General features: G+C 34.1%; 1 pseudogene; it reads right to left on the bottom strand.

Moving 5' to 3' along the window:
* LOC103542041 (proteasome subunit alpha type-1-like) overlaps window positions 1–26,659 on the bottom strand; it is a 94,766-nt pseudogene that overhangs the window by 46,139 nt on the left and 21,968 nt on the right.

Below are 26,659 nucleotides of genomic sequence, written 5' to 3'. Positions count from 1 at the left end.
CTGTATATCTGTTTTTCTGCCAGTTCCATGCTGTTTTGATTAGTATAGCTTTGTAGTGTACTTTGAATTCAGGGAGTGTGATAACTCCAAATTTGTTCTTTTTTCTCAGTATTGTTTTTGCTATTCAGGGTCTTTTGATGTTCCATATAAATTTTAGGATTCTTTGTTCTATTTTCCATGAAGAAGGTCATTTGGATTGCATTGAATCTGCAAATTTCTTTAGGTAATATGGACATTTTAACTGTGCTTATTCTTCCAATCCATGAGCATGGAATATCTTTCCATTTCTTTAGTCTTCTTCAATTTCTTTCAATAATGTCTCATAGATTTCAGTGTAAAGGTCTTTCATCTCCTTGGTTAAATTTATTCCTAGGTGTTTTATTCTTTTTGTTGCAATTGTAAATCCTAAAGAAGCCACCAAAGGACTATCAGAAGTAATCAAAAAATACAGTAAATTTGCATGGTACAATCAATATACAAAAATCTGTTGCATTTCTATACACTAATAACTAGCAGGAAGAAAAGTCAAGAATACAATCACATTTACAATCATATTTTATTACTTTTTCTATGATTCTTTTCTTTGTTTCTTATCTCATTTTCATTCTTGTGGTAGTTGTATTGCTTTTCTTCAAAGCTCTTTATTAAACACTTATTTACTGTGTTTTATAATCTTCATTTCTGATATGAGTTTGTCCTTTTCTTCTATTTCTTTATTGAATTCAATCAACTTGATTCTTTTTTTAAACTTCTGTTTTTAGTGTTTCTATTTCTGATTCAAATTTATTTTATCTGAAAATGCTTGTTTGATATTTAAGTCAGTTTGGAATATTATATTATTAATTTCTTTTGCTCCCTGGTTGGTTTGGAGAGGAAAATTTTCATAAGCTGAAAATTTTTCTTCACATTTTCTAATCTTTTACAATAGTATGAGTGATAGTATCTGCTTTTTCCTTATCCTATTCAGTTTGTGGATGAGATTCCTAGTTCAAAATCATCTTCTGCCAATTCTGTCCTTCTCTGTGAAATTTCTTTTATAGATGGTTTTAGTATTGGTTGGGTGTGGAGAAAGACCATCCTGGCTTATTTCTTATTAGTTTTTAAAAAATCCTTAATGTACCTCACTTATTTCCTTTTTTCCTTTCACTACCTCATCTTCAAGAGTACTGCCTCATGTCTGTACATCTGATTTTTTCCCAGGATGCACTGCTTCCATGAATCTAACACTTCTGGTTCCACTTAGCTCAAACCCCTAATCCACATCCAGGGGCTAAAAAGTACCAATTCATAACTAGTGTTCAGTATTTTTTTGGTTTACCCTTTTGCTTTCTCATTCCAGGAGTGATTTTGCATCAACTTTCTCTAAAACTTCTACTCCCACTGCTCTTTTTCTTGACATCTTCCTGGTCTCCCCTTCCTTTTGTTCTATGCCCACAAGCTCACAGAAAAGGCAGTGGATAGGCAACAGGAACTCTGTTGCAATTGTTTTCTTAAAGGCATTTTAAAGGTTGTAATGTTCTCTGCTTCCTAGTAATACTGGCAACATGGGCACTTTGTGGTTTTATTTGCTATCTTGGTTGACTTTATGCTTATTTGAGGGTAAAGAGGAAATTTAGAATCAGGTTGCCATTGTTCTCCCAACTTTTTTCTCTTTTCTATCTTTTAATTTAGATTAAAAAAATAAGTTGATAGTAAAAAGTCCTAAATGTTCCAATTATTCTTCTTTTTAAAGCATTTTTATTTTAAAACACCATAAGAAAACAACATTGGGCATGTGCATGATACTTTAAATTAAAATTATCTAAAATAAGGAGGCCAAAATGAGGAGTAATATTTTCACATAGCATAGCTTCTGTAAAACATCAAAGGAAAAATGTAAGATTACATAGATTGACATGAAATGATACAGAGATAATTGGAAGACCAAAGGCAAAAGATTAAATATGCCTTGGACTCAGCAGTAGTGATTCTCTTAGAGAAAGCATAAAAATGAATAGCAATATGGATAATTAATGTCAGCTCCCCTAGTGAGTGTGAACATAAAATGATAGCTTATTATTTGATAATAAAAATGTTCATTTTATGAGGCCCTACTAATGCTCTATCTCATTAATGTCAAAGTCATGAAAATTTTACAAAATATACACCTTTTTATGTTATAAGTTTGGACGTTAATGATTAATTTTGTAAATGCTTATTTTGTCATTGTGCATTTTTCATATATCTAGCATGACTAAGTATTAAAAAATAAATAGGGAGCTTCATGAACAAAACATATGCATGCGTAGAAGTCTTTGATGGTCATAATTGAATTGTGTATGACCGTAGTGGTGATATTTCTAAAACAAGACAATTAGATTAGTAAACTGCTCTGTGTTATAGAAAAGCACTGTTTAAGTGCAGTAATGAGAGACTTTAGAACAGACTAATCTCCAGATAAAGAACTTTAAAGTAGTCTATTCACCTGATAAGTGAGGAATTTAATAACCAAGTTCAATCTTCCATTCATTAGTTTTAACCAAATCTTCTGCTATAATAAAACATAATGATCTCATTTGAATCTAGAAGAGAAATTGCAAAGACAGATATAACTGCCTATGAACTTTAAAATAAATCACAAAAAAACACATTTCTTCCCCCAGATGGCTCACAGCTGTTTCTACAGGTATGTCAAGAGGTGAATCAGGTACCCAAAGCTCCCTAGCATCTGTAACAACGCTTTGAAACAGATGCTAAATGTTCACCAAGTTAACGATGAGGTTTGAACATGTGAGATGTTTGGAATTATCCTTCCAAATTCCTGCTAGAGACCATCAAAGCACAAGTGTTACTAATAGAATTCAATAATGACATGGTATTTAGTAGAGTCAGTATAAATGTAGTCAATATAAACATGAAGTGAACCCTTTTATCTCCCTTTGGTTAATTTCAGTGCATTATCACACGTTCAGATTTATGGAAAAATAGTGTGAATGAATTCCTATAGGAACTGCTTTTGGGGAATTTAGTAATAAATAGGATGACATGCCTTTTCTATTGCATACTTCACATTTAAGAAATATGTTACATTTTTTGGCACCCACTAAATAGAACATGTGCTTGTCTGAGCTTTGAAGGAATCCAATAACGAATGCCCCTCTTCTCCAATTGAATTTTCAGCAAGTTCAAAAAACAAAACAGTGAGGCAGATGGAATCTAGAATATCAACATTGTTGCTAGGAAATGTGGTTTATACCTGTGGATGAGTGAGTTTCCTAGTTCTCAGGAATAGGACAAGGCATATATACCTACACAGCAGCACAGGACTAATGTAGGCCCTACCGTCTACGGAAGCAAATCTTGTCCATGGATTACTGAGTACTCACTGAAGGAAGCTCACTTCCAAAAGAAAAGGACAAATAAAGGACTAGGCTATGCATACTCTGTTCCTGTTTCCAAATCCACCTTTCATAATCCTCCACCTTCAACTGAGGAATGGAGTAAGAACGAGATTAGGAGTGTTTTGCTAATGAAAGCCCCTCAAGATGGAAGGAAACATCAAGAAAGGAGAAAAAATTTCCCTAATAGTTTCAGTTGATTTTCTCCTAACACACTGTATTTCAATCACAAACTTGTGACTCTTTCACATTGACAAAGGAATTCAGTTTAGAAGGACAATCCAGCTCCTTTTTTCATAAGGCCACTTATCCAATATCCACCATCACTCATCTGATGTATCCTTCTAGGACCACTGGAGGGCATTGTTAAATTCCCCTCCAGAAGATTTTGAATTATTAATAACAGCACATTGCTTAAATTGCTTCAAATCCACTCTATGATCATGGCTAAAAATTCACTACTTATATTTTCCATCCCAAAGTATTACTAGCCACCTTGCCTCGTATTGTCTATCAGAGATTCTGCAATAAGATTAAATAAAAAATATAGAAACATTCCAATAATAAACAGCACAACATAGAGATATGTTCGATTATTTTTAATATAGGATCCCTTCCATGAAAAAAATACCAAGGAAAAATTAAAGAAAATTAAGACATTAAATCTGCTTTCACAAATATATCAATCAATCACCCTATGCTTGGGAGAATTCTTTAACCTTCAAAGAATTAAAGTCCAAGTTCAAATTATCTTTCCTCTCCTAATTAAAATTCAAACACATTCTTCAACTTCAGAAGCTGCACAGTCTCTACAAGGAAGTCTCTTTTCATGGCAACAGTTTTATTGAGATACAATTCATGCACCATACCACTCACTTATTAAAGTGTATAATTCAAAATATTTTACTACATGCGTGGAATTGTCCAACCATCACTGTAATCAATTTTAGAACATTTTCAACATAAAACATAACGAGAAACTCTGTATCCATTGTCAGTCACTCTTCACTTTTCCAATCACCCCCTTAGGCAACCTCTAATCTACTTTCTGTCTCTGTAGAGCTGTCTATTTAGGACATTTCGTATAAATAGAATCATGAAATATATGATTCTTTTTGTTGGCTTCTTTCACTAGTATGTTTTCAAGATTTTACATATACCACTACTACATATCTTTTTATTAGTGAATAATATTCTGTTATATGAACATATCATTTTGTTTATCCCTTTATCAGTTGGTTAACATATGGATTATTTCCACTTTGGGGATATTATACATAACACTACTATGAATACTCATGTACATGTTTTTGTGTGGATATATATTTGTGTGGGTTTTGTGTGGGTATATACTAGGAATGCAAATGCTAGATGTATTAATTTTCTATTACTTGCATAAAAATTGTCACAACTTACTGGCTAAAAAGAACACAAATGCATTATCTTAGTTTTGGAATATCCAAAATTAGTCTCACTGAGCTAAAATCAAGTTCTTGATAGGGCTGAGTTCCTCCTCAATCTCTAGAGGAGATCTGTTTCCATGCTTTTCGCAGCACAGCTCGTGGCATATTCCTCCATCTTCAAACTCAGAAAAATAGCATCTTCAAATCTCTCTCTGACTACCTGTCTTCTGACATCCTCTTCCAGATATAAAGAAAATTCTGGATATATTGGGCCCACCCAGATAATTCCATTTTTTAATCAGCCGATTAGCAGACTTAATTCCATCTGAAATCTTAATTGCCTATTGCCATATAACATCACATATTCTCAGGTTCTGGGATTTAGGGTATGGACATATTTGGAGGATAATCATTTTGCCTCTCATACCGGTTAATATATTAACTTATATTTAAGATTTTGAAACACTGACAAATTACTTTCAAAAAGTGGATGCATCATTTCATATTCCCACCAGAAGTGTGTGAGAGTTCCAATTTCTCCACATCCTTGTATTTTTATTGTTGCCATTCTTGTTTTGGATGTGAAATGCTATCTCTTTGGGTTTTTTATTTGTATTTCCCTGATGTCAATGATATCATTCATGTTTTCATTTGCTTATGGCCATTTGTATATTTTCTTTGGAGAGATATCTGTTCATATTTATTTCCATTTTTAATGGTAATAAATACATAACAATATTTACCATTTTAACAATTTCTAAGTGTACACTTCAGAGGCATCCATCTACTTTCTATTCTATGAGTTTTCCAAGTCTAGATATTTTGTATAAGTTAGAAACATACAAAATGTGTCCTTTTGTGTCTGGCTTATTGTATTTAGCATACATAATGTTACCAAGGTTCATCTACCTTGTAGCATATATCAGAACATCATTTGTTTGTATGGCTGCATAGTATTTTATTCTATGTGTATATCAAATTTTGTTTATCCATTCATTTGTTGACAGACAAGTTGTTTCCACGTTAAGTTCACTTCTACCTTGTGAACAATGACAACATAAACATTCTTCGTTCTTTTAACTCATTGTCTGAGCTGGAGTTAATTTTGGTAAGTTATATTTTTACCTTAGAAAACTGTACATTTCATCTAGGCTTTTGTTATAGACTGATTTGTGTTCCCTCAAATTCACATGTTGAAGCCCTAATCACCCAATACCTTAGAATGTGAGTATATTTGTAGATAAGGCCTTTGAAGAGGTACTTAAGTTAAAATGAGGTAATTAGGTTGAACCAAAATCCAATCCGACCGGTGTCATTATGAGAAAAGGAAATTTGAACACAGAGACTTCAGAAATTTCATAAGCTTATGCACAGAAAAGAGGCCATGTGAGGACACAATGTGGAGGTAGTCATTCAAGCCAAGGAGAGAGGCCTCAGAAGAAACCAAACTGTAAACACTGATCTTGGACTTCAGGCCTCCAGAATTGTCAGAAAATAGATTTCTGTTGTTTAAGCTACCCAGTCTGTGGTATTTTGATATGGCAGCCCTAGCAAACTGGTAAAGCTCTCAAATGTTTTACGTTTGAGAAAAGTAGTCTCTTATGATTTTATTAATGACTCTTATCCCTTCCAAAGATAAATTTCTAATTGTGTACATTAATGCTTTCTCCCTTTCCTTTTGATTTGTTTAGCTAATGGTTTGGATTTTTTTTCAAAAAAATAAGATTATTTATTCCACTGGTTTTGTTCTAATTAATTAATTTCTGATTTGTTTTTAGTTGCTAATTTCTTCCTTGGACGTTCTTTTCTCCTCTTTATGAATTGGGTGTTTAATTCATTTATTTCAATTTCTTTCAGTGTTTATTAACACAGCACTTTAATGCCATAAACTTTCTTTTGACAATTGATTTGTCTACATTTACAGATTTTTTTCTCTGCCATAAACATTTTTTTATTAAGATTATGATAGCTAACAACCTTGTGAAATTACAGTTGTACATTATTATTAGTCAGGTTATAGGTACACCACTTCACCCTTAGTGCCTCCCCCCTTTCCCCTGGCAACCACCGATCAGTTCTCTTTGTCTATATGTTAACTACCACCTATGCGTAGAGTCATACAGAGTTCGTCTTTCTCTGTCTGGCTTATTTCATTCAACATAATACCCTCAAGTTCTATCCATGTTGTTGTGAATAGGACGACTTTGTCCTTTTTTATGGCTGAGTAGTATTCCATTGTATATATATGTACCAAATCTTCTTCATCCAATCATCAGTTGCTGGGCACTTTGGTTGGTTCCATGACTTGGATATTATAAATAATGCTGCAATGAACATAGGGGTGCATGAAACTTTTGGAATTGCTGATTTCAGGTTCTTAGGATAGATACCCAGTAGTGGGATGGCTGGGTCATAAGGTATTTCTGTTTTCAACTTTTTGAGAAATCTCCATACTGTTTTCCATAGTGGCTACATCAGTTTGCATTCCAACCAACAGTGTATGAGGGTTTCTTTTTCTCCACAGCCTCTCCAACATTTGTCACTCTTGGTTTTGGATATTTTTGCCATTCTAACAGGTATAAGGTGATATCTTAGTGTAGTTTTGGTTTGCATTTCCCTGATGATTAGTGATGATGAGCATCTTTTCATGTGTCTATTGGCCATCCATGTATCTTCTTTGGAGAAATGTCTGTTCATGTCCCCTGCCCATTTTTTGATTGGGTTGTTTGATTTTTTGTTGTTGAGCTGTGTGAGTTCTTTGTATATTATGGAGATTAACCCTTTGTTGGATAAGTAACTTGTAAATATTTTTTGCCAATTAGTGGACTGTTTTTTTGTTTCAATCTGTTTTTCCCTTGCCTTGAAGAAGCTCTTTAGTCTGATGAAGTCCCATTTGTTTATTCTTTCTATCGTTTGCCTCATCTGAGGGGTTATGGTGTCTGAAAAGATTCTTTTGAAACTCATGTCAAAGAGTGTACTGCATATATTCTCTTCTAGAAGACTTTGTTTCAGGCCTAATCTTTAGGTCTTTGATCCATTTTGAGTTTATTTTAGTGAATGGTGAAAAAGTGTAGTCAATTTTCATTCTTTTACATGTGGCTATCCAGTTTTCCCAGCACCATTTGTTGAAGAGACATTATTTTCTCCATTGAAGGCCCTCAGTTCCTTTGTCAAAGATTAACTGTCCAGAGATGTGTGGTTTTATTTATGAGCTTTTAATTCTGTTTCATTGATCTGTGCATCTGTTTTTGTACCAGTACCATGCTGTTTTGATTACCATAGCTTTCTAGTATATTTTGAAGTCAGGGATTGTGATGCCTCTGGCTTTGTTTTTCTTTCTTAGTATTGCTTTAGCAACTCGGGGTCTTTTGTTGCCCCATATGAATTTTAGGATTCTTTATTCAATTTCTGTAAAGAATGTCATTGGGATTCTGATTGGAATAGCATTGAATCTGTAGATTGCTTTAGGTAGTATGGACATTTTAACTATGTTTATTCTTCCAATCCATGTGCATGGAATATCTTTCCATCTCTTTAGGTCGTCATTGATTTCTTTCAAGAAAGTCTTGTAGTTTTCATTGTATAGATCTTTCACTTCCTTTGTTAAATTTATCCCAAGGTATTTTATTGTTTTAGTTGCGATTGTGAATGTGATTGAGTTCTTGAGATCTTTTTCTGTTGGTTCATTGTTAGCGTATAGAAATGCTACTGATTTATGTATGTTGATTTTATACCCTGCAACTTTGCTGTAGCTGTTGATTGTTTCTAGTAGTTTTCCTATGGATTCTTTGGGGTTTTCTATATATAAGATCATGTCGTCTGAAAACAGTGAGAGTTTTAGTTCTTCATTACCTATTTGGATTCCTTTTATTTCTTTTTCCTGCTGAATTGCTCTGACCAACACCTCCAGTACTATGTTGAATAAGAGTGGTGAAAGTGGGCACCCTTGTCTTTTTCCTGTCCTCAGAGGGATGGCTTTCAGTTTTTGTCCGTTGAGTATGATGTTGGCTGTGGGTTTGTCATATATGGCCTTTATTATGTTGAGGTAGTTCCCTTCTATGCCCATTTTGTTCAGAGTTTTTATCATAAATGGCTGTTGGATCTTGTTGAATGCTTTCTCTGCATCTATTGAGATGATCATGTGGTTTTTGTTTCTCAATTTGTTAATGTAGTGAATCACGTTGATTGACTTGTGGATGTTGAACCATCCCTGTGTCCCTGGTATAAATCCCACTTGATCATGGTGTATAATCTTTTTGATGTATTGCTGTATTCGGTTTGCCAAAATTTTGTTGAGGATTTTTGCATCTATGTTCATCAGTGATATTGGCCTGTAGTTTTCCTTCTTTGTCTTGTCCTTGTCAGGTTTGGGGATCAGGGTGATGTTGGCTTCATAGAATGTGTTAGGGAGTGTTCCATCTTCCTCAATTTTCTGGAATAGTTTGAGAAGGATAGGTATTATATCTTCTTTGAATGTTTGGTAGAATTCTCCAGAGAAGCCATCTGGTCCTGGACTCTAACTTTTGAGGAGGGTTTTGATTGCTGTTTCTATTTCTTTACTTGTGATTGGTCTATTCAGATTCTCTATTTCTTCCTGATTCAGTTTGGGTAGGTTGTATGAGTCTAGGAATTTATCCATTTCTTCTAGGTTGTTCAATTTGTTGGAATACAGTGTTTCATAGTGTTCTCTTATGATCCTTTGTATTTCTTTGGTATCTGTTGTGATTTCTCCTCTCTCATTTCTAATTTTATTTATTTGAGACTTCTCTCTTTTTTTCTCAGTGAGTCTGGCTAAGGGTTTATCAATTTTGTTAATTTTTTTCAAAGAACCAACTTTTTGTGTCTTTGATCCTTTCTACTGTCTTTTTTGTTTCAATATCATTTATTTCTGCTCTAATTTTTATTATTTCCCTCCTTCTACTGATTTTGGGATTTGTTTGTTCTTCTTTTTCTAATTCTGTTAGGTGTTGTTTGAGGTTGTTTATGTAAGATTTTTCTTGCTTATTGAGGTGAGCCTGTGTTGCAATGAATTTCCCTCTTAGGACTGCCTTTGCTGTGTCCCAAATAAGTTGGTATGGTGTGTTTTAATTTTCATTGGTCTCCAGATAATATTTGATTTCTTCTTTAATTTCTTCAATAACCCATTGTTTGTTCAGTAGCATGTTGTTTAGTCTCTACATTTTTGCCCCTTTCCCGGCTTTATTCCTGTAGTTGATTTCTAGTTTCATAGCATTATGATCCGAAAAGATGCTTGATGTTATTTCAACCCTCTTGAATTTATTGATGCTTGCTTTGTTTCCCAAGATATGGTCTATCCTTCAGAATGTTCCATGCGTGCTTGAGAAGAATGTGTAACCTGCTGTTTTTGGATGAAGTGTTCTATATATATCTATTAAGTCCATCTGGCCTAATTTTTCATTTAATTCTATAATTTCTTTGTTGATTTTCTGTCTGGATGACCTATCCATTGGTGTTAATAGGGTGTTGAGGTCCCTTACTATTATTGTATTGTTGTTGATGTCTCCTTTTAGTTTTGTTAATAGTTTCTTTACAAATTTTGGTGCTCCTGTGTTGGGGGCATAAATATTTATAAGTGTTATGTCATCTTGGTGGAGTGTCCCTTTTATCATTATATACTGCCCCTCTTTGTCTTTCTTTATCTGCTTTGCTTTGAAGTCTACTTTGTCTGCTATAAGTATGGCAACACCTGCTTTCTTTTGTTCATTATTAGCTTGGAGTATTGTCTTCCATCCCTTCACTCTGAGTCTGTTTGTCTTTGGGGCTGAGGTGTGTTTCCTGGAGGCAGCATATTGTTGGATCTTGTTCTTTGATCCACCCTGCCACTCTGTGCCTTTTGATTGGAGAGTTCAATCCATTTACATTTAAAGTGATTATTGAAACATGGGGGCCTACTGCTGCCATTTTATCACTTGTTTTCTGGGTCTTTTCCATTTCCTTTGTTTTTCGTCCCATTATTTTTGGATTCTTAATTCAACTAGGTAAATTTCTGTATTGGCTTTCTTCTTATTTGTAATTTGTGTCTTTATTCTTGTTATTTGTTTAGTGATTACCAGGTGGTTTGTATAACACATCTCGTAGATGAGACAGTCTTTTTTCTGATAGCCTCTTATTTCCTTAAATTAAAACCTTCCATCCCTTTTCCCTTCCCCTTCTAGGTTGTTATTGTCAGATTTTTTTCCTCTTCCTTTTTGTGTTGTGTGTTTGTGGTTAAACTGACTAGGTTATATTTATTCTTGGTGTTTCCGTTCTGTTTATCTTTAATGTTTTATTTAACTTTTGCTAACCTGTTCTGATGGAGAGCTGCTACTTTCTGTTATTGTCCTTCTGCCTATCTCCTTTGTTCTGGATTTTGTAACCCCTTTCCTTTTTTTTGATTTTTCAGGTATGAGGTTCTTCCTGAGCATTTCTTGAAGAGGAGGTCTTGTGGCAATGAACTCTCTTAACTTTTGTTTATCTGGGAAAGTTTTTATTTCTCCATCATATTTGAAGGATATTTTCGCTATGTAGAGTATTCTTGGCTGCAGGTTTTTGTCCTTCAGAGTTTTGAATATTTCATTCCAGTCTCTTCTAGCCTGTAAGGTATCTCATGAGAAATCTGCTGATAGCCTTATGGGGGTTCCTTTGTAGGTTATTTTCTTCTGCCTGGCTGCCCTTAGTATTTTCTCTTTGACATTGACTTTTGCTAGCTTCACTACTATATGCCTTGGGGTTAGTCTTCTTACATTGATAAAGTTTGGAGATCTATTGACTTCTGTCACATGAAGTTCCATCTGTCTTCCCAAGTTTGGAAAGTTTTCAGCCATTATTTCTTTGAACAGGCCTTCTGCCCCCTTCTCCTTCTCATCTCCCTCTGGTATACCTATAACCCTTATGTTGCATCTCCTAATTGAGTTGGACAATTCTCGGAGAGTTTCTTCATTTCTTTTTGGTCTTAGTTCTCTCTCCTCCTCTGTCTGCAGCATTTCTATATTCCTATCCTCCAAATCGCTAATTCTGTCCTCCATATTATCGACCCTACTGTTCAGAGAGTCCAGATTTTTCTTAATCTCCTCCATTGTGTTCTTCATCTCCGGTATTTCTAATTGGTTCTTCTTTATAGTGTCAAGCTCTTTTGTGACATAGCTCCTGAACTCATTGAGTTGTCTATCTGAATTCTCTTTTAACTCATTGAGTTTTTTAATAATGGCTGTTCTGAAATCATTGTCACTTAGGTTATAGATTTCATTGTCTTTGGGATTGTTTTCTGGGTACTTATCATTTTCCTTCTGTTCTGGAAATTTAATATATTTTTTCATACGGCTTGATGGCATGGATTTGGCCTCCACATAGAGATAGAGTTTAATCACTGCTTCCACTTGTTACAACTGGTGTGGGGAGGAGCAGCTGTTTAGACTGCACCAACCAGGAACCCTGTCAGCTGTTACTGACTGGACCTTGACCCCTCTTCGTAGTCACAGTGGTCCTGTGGGGTCCCTCATGAGTTGTGGGGGCAATTTCAAGGAGGCCTCAGGCTGCTGCTGCCTACTGTTGCAGACCAGCTAGACCCGCTCCCTCCTTGGGGTCTGCAGCAGTGTTATGGGCTTTCCCAGCAGCTGGGAGCAGGATCACCTGTAATCGCAGCTCTGTCACTGTCAGAACCCACAAAATCACACTTGTCCACTATAGGTCCCAGCAGAGCTATGGGTATCTTCTGCAGTCTGTGGTTAGCTCAACTAGCTGTGCTACTTTTGCCCCAGGGCCTTCCAGCCTTATGATTGCTGGTCGGGACCTCTCCATTAGTGCTGTGCAGAGGCTTTCGCTGATGCTGCTCTGGGAACCTGGAGTTCCCACCTGGGCCATGTAGCTGTTCCACTGGAGCTCCACCCAATCCCAAACCACTCCCACGGAATCTTTGGGAGCCCCTTGCACCATCTGGGAAATGGCCAGAGTCCGTGGGCCTGGCAGCAGCTGGTGGGCTGCTGCCTTGTGGGAAATTCTGCTCTTTGGGAGCTTCCTGGTGTTCTGAATGCTGGGCAGGGCCTCTCTGCTAATGGTGAGCAGAGGCTTTCCTTGCCGGCAGTGCAGGACCCTGGAGTTTCCCCCTGGGCTTACATGTAATCGTGGGGAGCTTAGGTAGGGCTGTTGTCACCTATTTCCACCATTGCTCCACCAGTGAGTGCACATTCCCGCTCTTGGTGCATGGTGATGCTATGGGAGAGTCCACTGGAAGAGAGCCTCTTGCAGGTACTAGGCTGTCTGGTGGTCAGGGGTCAGAGAGTTTTCACCTATCTCCACCTCCTCCCGGGGGGAATCCATCCGCTTTCTGATGTATAGCTGCATGGGTCTCTCAGGCATCTTGAGATGCTATCTGGATATCCTTTGTTAACTGGTGAATGTCCAATTAGCTGTAGATTCGAAGGAGGAGAGACAAAGAAAACTACTCACTCCGCCATCTTGGTCCCGCCTACATTTACAGATTTTGATATGTCATGTTTTTAATACCGTTTTTAAGAAATTCTAAAATTTAATTTTAGATATTCCTTTGGCCCCAAGAGAGTTGTTTAAGAATGTGTGTGTGTGTGTGAGACAGAGAGGGAGAGGAAGAGGTTCAGTAGTGGAAGGGCATTTAACATACTTGTGTTACTAATTTAATAATTTTTAGTGTTATTACATTGTGGTCAGAGAATTCTACTTGCTTGCTTTCTATTTATTGGAATTTATCGTGCTTTTCTTTCAAGTCAAAGTTATGATTAATTTTCATGATTATTTCATTGCAAAATTAAAAGAAAGTAAATTCTCTATCATTGAGTTTCAGGGCTTGACATATTTCTATAAAGTTTTTCTCATCACTTACAGTGTTTACATCTTCTATATCCTTCCTAGTATATTTTTTTCACTTAATCTTTTTTAGATTGAGGGAAGAAAGTTGCTGAGTTATTGGGCACACAAATACAAATAACAATTACTTCTTTATTATCAATTATATACTTTTGCATTATAAAATTCCTTTTTTGCCTACTTTATGTTTCTTCGTCTAAAGCCTAACTTTTTAGATTTTTTATATTTGAATAATCATTACGTACCTTTGTCCATCCTTTAATTTATAACCTTTATTAGTCTCTTTAATTTAGATGACTCTCTTAAAGGCAGGATTTTTCTTTTTAGCCAATCTGTAAGTGGTTTTCTTTCAATGGATGAATTTAGCCAATTTTCATGTTTATGATATCATCCATATGTTTTCCCTCAATTCTATCATATTATTTTATGATGCAAATTCTCTTTAACTTGGTTTATTTTATTTGTCCTCTCTCCGTCTTTTGATATATTTTGATATTTAAGAAGTTTTTTTTTAAGTTCTAGTAGTTACATTTATACCAATAACTTTAGAATACACTTAGTTCACCTGTTTTTTTTAATAAGGGGAAACTGCTATTTACTGTTTGTTCCCTAGGATAAGAATTATTGAAATTACCTAGTAATGCCTTTTCCTCTCCCCCCCAGTAACAAACATAAACAATATTCATTTACTCCCAGTTAATACCTGAAAGACTATCAGTGGCTTATTGTATTTATTGCCCCACATATTTTTCTGTCTCTATACTGTCTCTATTGTCCCACATATTTTCCAGAGCTGTCTTGTATCTGGATCATCAAATCACAAAGTCATTTCATATCATACCATAAGAATTTTTTAGTAGATTCCTTAGAAAGAGTTCAAGGGGGTAAATTTTTTGAGTCTTTTTGTTTCCATAAGAGTTAATCTGTGATCTTTATATTTGAAAGTCAATTTGGCTGAATATAAAATTGTTGACTTATGTTTTCTTTCTTTAATTTACTTGCCATAAAGTTGTCCACTGGTGTAAGATGTGGTGGTTAAAGAGACTAATGTAAAGCTGATTATTTTTCCCTTATAAATGACTGGATCTTTTTGCCTGGTTTTTTTCTTTTAAGTCTAGTAATTTCATTCTCTTCTGTCTTGATCATAGGCACACTATGTTAATTACACCAGACATTTGTTTTCTCTTTCAACAAATATTTTCAAATCTTCTTTTGTTTCAGAATTTTTTTAATTATAATTTTTAGTACATTTTTCTGTTTTATTACCTTTGTTCTCTAATTGGTGGTCTCCAAATATGATACAATTATATATGTTTTCAGATTATATAATATATAGATAAATCATATATAAATCACATCATATTTATAAATGTAAGCATACAATACATTTATATATTCTATAATCACAAGCCAGAAACCTATAATAAATACACAAAAAATTAAGAGAATGAATGCAAACATAATAATAAAAAAAAGCTATCAAAACACAAGGGAAGATAGCAAGTGAAGAAGAAAGGAACAGAGAAGAACTTCTAAAACACCCAGAAAAAAGTAACAACATGGCAATAAGCCCCTTCTTATCAATAACTAAATGTCAATGGATTAACTACTCCAATCAAAAGGCATGGGGTGGCTGATTGGACAGAAAAACAAGACCCATATATATAGACTGCATACAAGAGAAACACTTCAGACCTAAAGACACTCACAAACTGAAAGTGAAGGGATGGAAAAAGATACTCCATGAAAATGGCCATGAAAATAAAGCTGGGCTAGCAACACTTATATCAGACTAAATACACTTTAAAACTAAACCTGTAACAAGAGACAAAGAAGGGCACTAAATAATGATAAAGGGAACAATCCAACAAGAAAATATAACACTTGTAAATATCCATGCACGCAACATAGGATTACCTAAATATATAAAGCAATTATTAACAGACATAAAAGGAGAAATAGACAGCAACACAATAATAGTAGGCAACTTGAATATTCCACTTACACCAATGGGTAGATCATCCAATCAGAAGATCAATAAGGAAATATTGACCTTAAATGATACATTAGACTAGATGGATTTAGTAGATATGTATAGAATATTCCATCCCCAAACTGCAGAATACACATTCTTTTTAAATGAACATAGAACATTCTCCATGATAGATCACATATTAGGCCACAAAACAAGTCTCAATAAATTTAAGACGATTGAAATAATACCCAGCATTGTTTCTGACCACAATGGTGTGAAACTAGAAATCAACTACAGGAAGAAATCAAAAAAGCCACAAATATGTGGAGATTAAACAAAATGCTACTGAACAATAATTGGATCAATGAAGAACTCAAAGGAGAAATCAAAAAATACCTGAAACCAAATGAAAATGAACATACGTCATGTCAAAATTTCTGATACAGCAAAAGCAGTTCTAAGAGGGAAGTTGAGAGTGATATAGTCCTACCTCGACATTAAGAAAAATCTCAAATAAGCAATCTAACAATGCCCCTAAAGGACCTGGAAAGAAAAAGAACAAACAAAGTCCAAAAGCAGTAGAAAGAAGGAAATAATAAAAATCAGAGCAGAAATAAATGAAATACAAATTAAAAAAAAACAGAAAAAAATCAATGAAAGAGTTCGTTCTTTGAAAAGATAAACAAAAATGACAAACCTTAACTAGACTCACCAAGAAAAAAATATAAATGCTCAAATAAATAAAATCAGAAGTGAAAGAGGATAAATTACAATGGACACCTCAGAAATATAAAATATTATAAGAGAATACTACAAAAAGTTATGCACCAACAAATTGGATTATCTAGAAGAAATGGATAAATTCTTAGCATCATACAATCTTCCAAACCTGAATCAAAAAGAAATAGATAATTTGAATAGACCAATCACCAGTAGGGAGATTGAAACAGTAACCAAGATCCTCCCAAAAAATAAAAGTCCAGGACCAGACTGCTTCCCTGGTGAATTCTACCAAACTTTCAAAGAAGACTTAATACCTATCCTTCTTAAAGTCTTCCAAAAAATTGAAGAGGAAAGGAAGCTTCCTAACTCATTCTACAAACGCAGCATTACCTTGATACCAAAACCCAACAAGGACAACACAAAAAAAGAACATTACAGGCCAATATCACAGATGAACATTGATGCAAAAATCCTCAACAAAATACTAGCAAATCAAATACAACAATACATTAAAAAGATCATACACCATGATCAAGTGGGATTAATTCCAGTGATGCAGGGATGGATCAACATCTGCAAATCAATCAACATGATACACCACATTAACAAAATGAAGAATAAAAATCAAATGATCATCTCAAGAGATGCAGAGAAAGCATTTGACAAGATAATGCATCCTTTATGATAAAAACTTTGAATAAAATGGGTATTGAAGGAAAATGCCTCAACATAATGAAGGCCATATATGATGAACCCACAGCTAACATCATTCTCAATGGAGAAAAACTGAAAGCTATCTCTTTAGGAACAGGAACCAGACAAGGATGTTGACTTTCACCACTCTTATTTAACATAGTAGTGAAAGTCTTTGCCAAAGCAATCAGGCAAGAAAAAGAAATAGAAGAGATCCAGATTGGAAAGGAGGAAGTGAAACTGTCACTATTTGCAGATGATATGATTTTATATATAGAAAATTCTAAAGAATCCACCAAAAAACTTTAGAGATAATAAATTAATACAATAAAGTTTCAGGATACAAAATAAACACACAAAAATCAGTTGCATTTCTATATACTAACAAAGAATTAGCAGAAAGAGAAACAAAGAATGCAATCCCATTTACAACAGCAACAAAAAGAATAAAATACCTAGGAATAGGGGCCAGCCCATGGCCCAGTGATTAGGTTTATGTGCTCCACTTCAGTGGTCGAGTGTTTGCCTGTTCAGATCCTGTGCATGGACCTACACACCGTTCATCAAGCCATGCTGTGGTGGCATCTTAGGTGGAGGAACTAGAATGACCTACAACTAGTATATACAACTATGTACTGGGGTTTGGGGAGAGAAATAAAGAAAAAAAAAGAGGAAGTTTGGCAGCATATGTTAGCCCAGGGCAAACTCTCCTCAAGAAGAAAGAAAGAAAGAAAAGTATCCCTTAAAAAAAAACCTATGAATAAACTTAACTAAAGAGGTGAAAGACCTGTACACTGAAAACTGTGAAACATTGTTGAAAGAAATTGAAGAAGACACAAAGAAATGGAAAGATATTCCGTGCTCTTGGATTGAAATAATTAACAGAGTTAAAATGTACATACTTTGTAAAGCAACATACAGATTCAATGCAATCCCTATCAAAGTTCCAATAACATTTTTCACAGAAATAGAACAAAGAATCCTCAAATCTATATGGAACAGTGAAAGACCCCAAAGAGCCAAAGCAATTCTGAGAAAAAAGAACGAAGCTGGAGGAATCACAATCTCTGACTTCAAAATATTCTACAAAGCTATAGTATTCCAAACAGCATGGTATTGGCACAAAAACAGACACACAGATCAATGGAACAGAAAGTGAGAGCCCAGAAATAAACCCACATATCTATGGACAGCTAATTTTCAACAAAGGAGCCAAGAACATGCAATGGAGAAAGGAAAGTCTCTTCAATAAATTACATTGGGAAAACGGACATCCACATGCAAAAGAATGAAAGTAGACCATTATCTTATATGATAGATAAAAATTAACTCAAAATGCCTTAAAGAATGTAAGACCTGAAACCATGAAACTTCTAGAGGAAAACATAGGCAGTATGTTCTTCAACATCAGTCTTAGCAGCATATTTTAAAGTACCTTGTTTAATCAGGCAAGAGAAACAACAAAGAAAATAAACAAATGGGACTACATGAAACTAAACAGCTTCTTCACAGCAAAGGAAACCATCAACAAAATGAAAAGACAACCTAACAACTGGGAGAAGATATTTTCAAGCCATATATCTGATAAGGGGTTCATATCTAAGATATATAAAGAACTCATACATCTCAACAACAAAAAATCTAACAACCCAATTAAAAACTGCACAAAAGATCTGAACAGACATTTCTCCAGAGAAGATATACAGATGGCCAACAGGCACATGAAAAGATGTTCAACATCATTAACTATCAGGTAAATGCAAATCAAGACTACAATGAGGTATCACCTCACTCCCTTCAGAATGGCTATAATTAATTAACAAGACAGGAAACAACAAGTGTTGGAGAGGTTGTGGAGAGAAAGGAACTCTCATACACTGCTGGTGGAAGTACAAGCTGGTGCAGCCACTATGGAAAACAGTATGGAGATTCCTCAAAAAATTAAGACTATAACTACCATAAAATATAGCTATTCTACTGCTGGCTATTTTTCCAAAGAACATGAAAACACAAATGTGTAAAGATATATGCACCGCTATGGTCAGTGTATCATTTTTCACAACAGCCAAGACTAGGAAACAACATAGGTGCCCATCAACAGATGAATGGATAAGGAAGATGTAGTATATATACACAATGGAGTAATAATCAGCCATAGGAAATGATGAAATCCGGCCATTTGTGACAACATGGATGGACCTTGAGGCTATTATGCTAAGTGAAATGTCAGAGGGAGAAAGTCAAATACCTTATGATCTCAATAATAAGTAGAAGATAAAAACAACGACAAAAAAACACATAGCATTGAAGATTGGATTCATGGTTACCATAGGGGAAGGGGGGAGAGGGAGAGGGCAAAAGGGGTGATTAGGCTCACATGTGAGGGGATGGACTATAATTAGTTTTCGGGTGGTGAACATGATGTAGTGTACACAGAATTCGAAATATGATGTACATCCGATAATTTAAAAAATTTTAAAAAATTAAAAATTAAATTAAATTTCCTTGTAATTCCCTCAAAAATCAAAGAGTTCTTCTATGTAAACATATTCAAACATGTTTGAATTTGCTTTTAAGTGAATACTAAAGAGATTCTAAATATTTCTTGTTAATTATAATTTTTTTACATATCCTTCTTTTTATTCATTTTTAACAAATATTCTTCTGCCTCAAGGATGGCAGAGCCTGGAAATGTTTTTATAAACTTTTAGTAAAAGCCATTAAATCTAACTTCTTTTAAAATCAGCTACAAAAAGAAAACAATAAAGAAGTTAATATTTAGAAATTCTGTTCTGCAGGTTAAATCAATTATAATACTTTGCTCTATGTTTCTCACTGACACTTTTCTGTTTTTGAGCAATGTCATTATTTTTTTCCTTTCCAGTGAGCTAGCAGTTTTGCTTAATTTAGCTCTAGATTTCCGTCTTAATGAAAAAGGAAAATTACTATCACTAATTACGAGTAAAATTCAAACCCACATCAAACATACCTAGCATGACAGTTACTTAATCGAATTTTATTAATCATTGCACACTGCATATGAGTGACATACACATGTGTCAGTATCTGCTAGTTAAAAATACATTCATATATTGTCTTCCTATAAATGCAATTTAACATAATAATTGAAGACACCAATTTTTATTAATTATCTTATAATTACTAATCTCTCTATAGCACTGTTTTTCCCCCTAGGTTAATAAATGCTGTTACTAAATATATAGTGCAGCAAACATGATTTGTTCTTATCTGATAGCTACTCCTCCTTGCTGGTAGAGCCCTGCCTTTTTTTTAGGTATTTACCCTCCTATGCGCTCAATGAAGCTGGACTTTCCAGGTCCAGGAGATGAACATCGATCTCAAAAGCCGTGAAAAGCCCATTCCCTTTGCCAGTGATTGGTTCAAACACAGCTATGAAAATGAGCTGTAAGGAGTCATTATACCACACAGTGACTTAACAGTTTTTATTAGATATTTGGTATTAGTTATGATTAACTCCCTAACCAAGAGATGGAGAATGGGTAGAGAGAACACAGAGCATCTCTGTGCAACAAGGGCTTTAGGGACAACGGTGAATGTATATTCAACAAAGGAATTTAATCTATGCTTGTCAGTATTTAAGAAAAATTGTCTTTTTTCATTCTCATTTTCATAGGAAAGTGAAAAAAAATGAAAGTCTCTATACCTGCAATAGAATTCTATCTGGTAAAGGCTAAAGCCTCTGTTTTTCTGTTTCTTTATTAATATGATTGCCTCTTGTGAAATAAATAACTAACTTTTATATTTAACGCCATCTCTTTTTGTTTTACATTACCACATTTAGCCACATTGTGGGATTCAACATACATCTGTCTTTGCCTCTTCTGTCAACACTCTTTATCAAAAATGGCAGTGTGAAACTAACCAAAATGTAAATTGTTTTTATTTTTTAATAACTGTAAAAATTGCTTTTCTGTCAAAACTGACAAATTCTTATTAGCCAACTGACCTTGGAACTGTTCATCTATAAAGCAATAAAACATCTAAATGAATGAGCATATGCCAAAGAGAATTGTTTGCTAGAAACTCATGCTTAGAAAATGCTAAATACAAGAAAGTTTGAAAGTTCTTTCAATATTTTTTGTTATTTATATATTCTCACAAAAATTATATCAGAATAGTTAGAGTTGATGACATTTGATGTAAAAGCCTAAGTAACATTATTTTTACTTAGTGAATTTTGATTCAGAATATTATGGGAAAAATAATGGTCATTAAGTGTAAGGCATTCTTTTATTCCAATGACAAATTATGTAAGAGCTCTTCAACAAGCCAATGCTTGAGGGATGCTTTGTTTTTTATTAAGTGGGTTTAATGCATATAAAGGACTTTAGATGAGATGATTCTGTGTAGGTTTCCTTTCTTTCTTACTTTTGAAGATCAAAAAATGCATCACTCGTTGCCTTAAGCATGGAAATCTCATGCCTTCTTGATCTACGTGTTCTGCAGAGCCCACTTCACTGCCTCTGCCTCTTTAAACCTCACCTTAAAACCTTTCTTTTATCTTTAACTTATGATTGACTCTGACTCTAGAGTTTGTGATGTCTTGTGTGAATCAGCCTACGTAAAAGTGTGTGATCCCAACTAGTCTTTCATTGCATCTAAACTTATGTTTTTGCATTAGTCCTTCAAATGGATTTTTTTCCATTGGAATGCAGCAATCATCTGATCCTGATAAAGCAACATTTCAAAAATGCTAAAATTTCACCCTTCACTGTTGCTTTAATTGTCACTTTGAAACTCACAGAATATGAGAGAAACCAAAATACAAAATGCTTTAAATTCCTTGTAAAATATTTTTAGTTCTACCTCCAAAGCTGAAATTTATTGACTAAGGAACAGGCTCACTGGAAAAGTGAGCAGGTGCCAAAGCTAAAGAATAAAGATGTAACTGAAAGGGATCCCTCAGAAGTGGTAACAATGATGAGTATCTTAAATTCAGACATGCAAACAACGATAAAGGAAGGGTGAAGAAAATGAATTGTATATGTGTCTGCCTGAAAGTCACTTCTGATTCTTGGAATTGTTTCCCAGAAATATTCTTGTTCTTTTCCAGCTATCCGACTCCTCACCTACGTGTTATTTCATCCCTACTGTTCTTTTGGATAAAACAACTGAAAGTGCCTTCTAGAAAGGTCAACAAATACCAGCTCATACTGCTAACCTCAAAACCAGGCTAAGGCATGATGCATCTGGATAACAAATGAAAGAGTCATTACTCAGAAAGTCATTTCTTTCTGGTTTAAATTGGATTTCAGATTTGCGGATCAGGGGAGATGTTAAGTGACAGGTGAAACATATATTAAACTGAGACATATATTGGTGAAACAATATATTAACAGAAACATTCGAAAAGTTAAACATATATTGTGTTTCAGGTGAAGCATATATTCACAGATTACCATATGTTAATGTGATGTTCCTAGATATAATGCTACTCCTAATAATAATATTATTACTAGTATAATATTATTACTAATATAATAATATTATTATTAATAATATAATGCAGACAGCCTCTAGAAGCTGGAAAAGTCAAGAAAACAATTATATCCTAGAGCTGGAAAGAAGTGCAGCCCTGTTCGTATCTGTATTTTAGTCCAGTGAGAACAATTTCTAAATTTTGACTTCCAGAACTGTCATATAATAAATTTTTCTTGTTTTAAGCCACTGATTGTTACAACAGTAATAGAAAACTAATATTGTCATAATTTGGATATTTTTTTTTCTTGCCACAATGTACTACTCTCCATTTTGGAGACCGTACTATGCTTATTTCACTTTGGGGCAATCACCCTTTGTTCACTCTCAGCTTAAATGCTTTTGAAGAAATTGCATCATTACCCAGGTTCAGGGATGCAGCATGTGACCCAAATGAGTCTAACAAATATATTACATTTTCCCCAGCCAAAATACTACAATTCCAGACTTTTTTAACTATCAGAAAAATGAATTTCTTATTCCCAGTTGGATCTTAAAGGAAGACTGCAGAAGGATTATATTTGCTGCAGAGATCTTGTGACCATGTGGTACTGAGTAATAGAGCTGATATTAAAGTAGATCCAAGAAATGGAGAGGAAGAAAATCCCATTCTGCTGAAATTATGTGAATGCTGAATCAAGCCATTGAAGACACTGTCTATTATTGATCTACTCAATCATCATTTGTATATTTGTGTTTTTTTTAAGCCACTTTGAGTTAGAATGTCTGATTCTTGAAACAGAAAGAATCCATACTAATACAGTATTTACCTAACTTAATATTGCTAAATAGCCAAAGTCACAACTGTAACACAAGTATTCCTAACAGAAAACTGTATTTTCATTTATTATGCTCAATTGCCCCGCTCACAAAGTACTTGTTCCAGGATAATAAAGTAAGGGTATTGTAAACTTGAAACACATGCACTTTCTCCATGCTTATTTTCTGCAATCAATTCATCCATTTAGAACTTCTTTCCAATGGTTGAATTGCCTCTACAATATCGTGACCACTTAAAAATTAAGAGAGAGTTGGATGTGTATGTATAATATATATCTATAAAGGTAATATACTATATTATATAGATGTGTATTAGCCTATATCTATATATTCCTATGAAAACTGAAGGTGTGTTTAATGTGACTAAGAAGGCCAAATGAGAAAATTTAAGGCAACTGAGACAAAATGACTTGCCCAAAGTTGAGAGGAAGTGACATGACCAAAGTTATGTAACTACCCATGGGAAAGTGAGGAAAATAACTCAAGATTCTTAAGAGCTGCATCAATTATTCCACTACTAAAGTGCAAGAAACCTCAGACAATATGTGATGCAGAAAACAAAATCGGGGGACATTCATTATGAAGCATAAAGAATTTTGGAGTCTCAGAAACATTGCTTGCCTAGTGCAGATCACAGAATGCATATTGGTATTGTTTCTGAAATCTCAAGTGTTTATCTAATCCTTTTAGAAAAGTTTGATTTTTTGATTCAATTTTCTGTGTCATCTTTTGGCTAGGAGCCTGAACTGAATAATATGAGCCTTACAACTCCACCTCTATGGCAATGTAACACTGGCCCTCCAGCACAGGAGTATCTCCACTACAAACACTACAACTCAATAGTTTATAAGTATTTTTCTCTAAAATTAAATTGTAAGCCATTTAAGGAAAGAAACAAATTGTTCATTACTAGGGATCATCAGGAGACGAATGATTCCTACATATTTTCTGATAAATAAAATGCAATCTGATTGATCAAAAGAATTAGAGATTGATAACATCAAATGCTGATGGACATGTGAAGAAATTAGCACTCGTGTGTTACTGCAAAACATGTTAACTGTAGTTAATTGCATGTTAATGTTAATTGGGCAATGAATATGGTAGTATCTATTAAACTTTAAAATGCATATACCTTTGAACTATAGCAATCATAATTCTAGGCTAGGTGCCCATCAGTGGAATAATTGTGGAATAAATGTTGATACATCAATAGTGTGGAATACTATTTATTTAGTTATTCAAACAAGGGATGTAAATTTATATATATTAACATGGGAAAATCTCCATGATATATTGTAAATTTTAAAAATTTTCAATAAAATATGCATAGGATGATCCAATTTTGTTAACAAAGCCAACATTTTATACGGCTTCTAAAACTATGTAAAAGGAATGGAAGAATATACATAATTTGTTGACAATTTCATAGGTAGGAGAGATTGGAGAGATCAGCAAGAGTTGATTTATTTTTATTCTACGTATCTCTATCTTATGTTGTCATACAACAATGTTACTTACTTCAAATATATCTGTTTTAATTTAAAATTTGTAGATATATTTTGGGGGAAAAATAGCGTAAAATAAATTAACTCAATATAGATAGGCTCTTCATTGATGTCTGGTTTTGGGTAGTGTGTTAAAGTCAAATTGAGGGCTTGAAATTATTTAACACTAACATTAATTGGCCCTTTGGAGGGAAATAATTATAATCATTAAAATATGTGTGCTTGTAACTTAAACAAACTAGCTCTGGCCTCACTTTTTAAGAAATTTGGCCCTGATGTCATAAAGTTTTGCTGCTTACTACCTGCAATATTTTTTAAAACATCTTCTCTAAACCTCAGTGTCCTTGTAAGTAAATGGGGCCAATAATAACTACGTCACAAAGTTATGAGGATAAAAAGTTACTTTGAAAGTAAAATGCTTAGCACAATGCTTGATACAGTGTAAAGGCTCAGCAGATGGCAGGTATATAACTATTATTAGTAACATTAGTGCCAATTGTCATATTAGCACACTAGTAATAATAGTGGTAGTAGTCATTATCATCACCGTTGTTGTCATCATAGTACTAGTGGTATCACTAAACTGAGAAGAGCATCTTCAGATCAGAAGATGTGTCTACCCATTTCAATGTCTGCTCTCATGAGTTGTGGTCAATAAGAGACCTTTCATATGTAGATGCACATGAGTAGAACTGTATATGAAACTGGAAGATCAACCTTCATTCTTTTCTAGTCACCTTCATGAGTACTGCAGTGTTTAAAGCTGTGCTTCAAAACCTCTTTGTAGAATGTCATACTTCTGCCTTTCTCAGTAGCCTCTCATCTGGGATTCTGACGAGTGTGAGTTTTGAATATGCAACCTAATATCCAGATGGCACAGAAAGCTTTTACAGCAAAGCATTTATGTCACTAAACTCTCATTCAAAATAAGAGACAGAGACATACTGAATAGATCAAATTCTAATTCTTGAAGAGCTTTCCATAATGCTCTACTGAACTATAGGCAGCACCAACAAGAAATTCTTAGAGAATAGCTAAACCATAAATATTGAAGCATTTCTTGACAGCCAAATTCTGCTAGACAGGTCAAGATGCAGAATAGATAATAGTGGATATTCCAATGAGCTCTTAAATAGTTCATTTTAATAAAAATAATCATAAAATATTTGTAGTAGTTTAATGATAAAGTTGAATCACAAGTCCATGAGTTATTGAAACTTTGATACATGTATTTCTGAATTGACTTGTTTATCTATCCATCTGTCTCTCCATTCATTTCTCCATCTACCCATACATCAATCCATCCATTCAGTCTATCATTTATTTTATTTTATTTTACTTTATCTTATCTTATTGAACAGCTTCCATACACAAAGTCTGTTATTAGATTTTTGATACTTGGAAATGAAATATCAAAATAATTCAGACAAGCTTCGTACTTGAAAGGATATTACAACTAATGAAATAACTAGCTCTAATATACAGCAGAATGAGATGTGTTATTATAAAGATATACTCAATGTATTTAAGAATACAAAAGAATGAGAGGCTGATTCATGTTAACATTGTTAAAGACGAGTTCGCAAAACATACATTAGTTCTATAATATACTAGGGATAAGAAGATTTTGATGGGTTAAGGAAAGTCATTCAAGGCTGGGGAAACAGCATAAGCAATGCAATGTCACACAGACTTAAAAGAATATATTTTTGTCTAAACACTGATGCCTTAGAAATATTAAATGCTCCCATGTAATAAAAAATTCTCATAAGGTGTAAATGTTTAATAGAAATATAAGTAGAAGAAAATTGTTATAGACTATCAAATCCTTGACAAGAGACT

This window comes from Equus przewalskii, chromosome X (assembly GCF_037783145.1).
Source record: "Equus przewalskii isolate Varuska chromosome X, EquPr2, whole genome shotgun sequence".
Taxonomy (NCBI): Eukaryota; Metazoa; Chordata; class Mammalia; order Perissodactyla; family Equidae; genus Equus; species Equus przewalskii.
The sequence above is the reverse complement of the archived record's forward strand: the minus strand, read 5'-3'. Positions and strand labels throughout refer to the sequence as shown.